This window comes from Bidens hawaiensis, unplaced genomic scaffold, assembly GCF_021521415.1.
Source record: "Bidens hawaiensis isolate Kalapana, Puna unplaced genomic scaffold, B.hawaiensis_p1.1 tig00050017_1, whole genome shotgun sequence".
Taxonomy (NCBI): Eukaryota; Viridiplantae; Streptophyta; class Magnoliopsida; order Asterales; family Asteraceae; genus Bidens; species Bidens hawaiensis.
In genome coordinates, this window is record NW_027498976.1 from 85,708 (window position 1) to 88,099 (window position 2,392).

Genomic DNA, 2,392 nt, shown 5'->3' on the forward strand with positions numbered 1-2,392 from the left:
TTTTATAAAATATATTAAATGTCTTATCAATTCTAAATATGTTATTATCTCTTACGTTTTATGTCTTGCTCATTTCACGTTGTTAGATTGTTTATTTAATTAATACTTTAATTTAGGGTAGTTCGTCAAGACTTTTTGTGAAACTAACTAACTAACTAACGTGTTCACTTTAACCACATTCCCGTTACCACCGCTACGTCACTGCCTACCTTATTCTTTAAGGTGAATAATCAAATCCCCTTTTTCCTATGTCTATCAGAAATTATTATTATTTTACTATTATACTCAAACTAATTCTATTATTTACATGTTTGTGATATTGCTCGATTAATTGTTGATTTCTATCTGAATTTTGTACTTACTGCTTTTATGGGTGGTTGGTATCTCATCCTCATCCTCATTCTATGAGCATACATCATCGGAGTAACTCGACACCGTTTAGGTCGAGGAGAAATGGCGCATTTATTTTATGTTGTTTATTGGTTGCAAATTCTTTCGAATAGACATGCATGAAATCTAGTGGCATGATCGAAAAGACACATATACTTGTTGATATTAATTGATGTTATTCACATATGCAAGGAATTTCTTTTTTCTTAATATTATTATTATATTTACACCAAACCGTGGTTACTCGCTTAACATTTGTTGTTGACAAATTATTTTTACGCAAAATGCAGGTTGTAATTGGAAGTTATTTGAAGTGAAGACTTACATTTGGACTTTAGGCTAAAAATTATAAAGTTTAAATGTTGTATTAATTTCCTTTTCATTTGAATTATTTATGTACGATTGTTATGAATAAATAAATTTTAGATATTGGCACATATTATTATTTTAGTGCCTTTGAGCTGAGATACAAATATTGTCGCGTCCCGGCATGTTCTGCCGTTAGGTTGGGGTCCCTATACGTGTACCCTATTTGTTTAAATTATTTGTTAATAGATTAATCATATTTAAAATGTTTTTTTCATGTTACTGTACACAAAAAGCACACACAACTCCGAGGCTATGCCTCACTCTCAAATCATTTTCAAAACCTTAGATGCTATTTTAAATTGGGAAATTCCATAAGAATTACCACAAATTTTGATTTTTACTCCCCTCTCCTTGAGGATGATTTGTGTGACGGATATGTAGTAACTGGAAGGGTGACACACTTGTTGTCCTAACCCTTGACACCAAGGCTTGCGAGCCTAAGGAAATGCAATGCGTATAAATCATAATCAACCGCGAGACCTAGTTGCTTTCCTAGAGGAGTTGGCGAGGGTGTGAAGCCTATTAGGCCAAAGCATATATCATCAAACATCTAAGCATCTACTAACCTCATTGTATCAAACGTGGTTTTATGACGATCACATTCCTTAATTATATCCAAATTCATGGTGATACGTGGCTAAACTCGGCTTGTCCTATATTGTTTTAGTTGAATGAATGGGTTGGAAAAGCCATGGTGGTTCATGGATACCCCGACCATTTACCTCAACACGCCCTCAATTCGATTTTTTAAATGATTTTTGATTTTGTTAAAGCAAAGCCATGGTAATACATGGTTATTTCAACAACATTAATTTTATTAAATTTTTTATTTGACCCGAGTAGTAGTTATCATTTTGTTGGAAGGAATCATGGTGATTAATGAACTCCTAGTCACTAAATGAATTGTATTTAATTCATTTCATACAACGAAAATTTTGAAGGTTTTATATTTGTATTTTTTTCGTAAATGATAAATTCTAATTTTAAACATCAAATTATTTAAGGATTTTTCTCAAAATTATTACACAGGTGTCAATTTACAGTACGTAACCTCATATATTTACAAAACTTACCTTAGTCTTATGAAAATTTCATAATCAAAACCCGTATATTCACCTTAATTACTTGAAGCTCATGAAAGTTTACACATTTTGTCCCCGCAGCATATCTTCTCGCCTTATCAACCGTCATCGTCGTACCGGTAGCTCAAGCCATAGTATGTCATCTCATATTGCTAGAGGAATTGTGGAAGCTCTTTCAACCCTCATCCCCCAACTTCAAACCATGAATGTCACCATTGCACCGGCAATTACCAACCCTGTTGTTTGTTCCTTCAAGCAATTCACCAACGTAAACCCGCCTGAATACGTTGGAGCCGAGGGTGCTACCATTCTCCTCCAATGGTTCGAATGTATAGAGAGTGTCTTCCATCGTTGTGGATGCCTGGAAGATAAGTAAACCACTTACGCTTCAAGTGTTTTCAAACTAGGAGCCTTCACTTGGTGGCATAGTGAAAAACACTCTCTAGGGGCAGAAGTCTCCATGGCCTTGCCATGGGACGACCTTAAGAAGCTCATGCTCAAGAAATTTTGCCCGAAATATGAGCTCTAAAAGTTGGAAGAAGAGTTTTGTA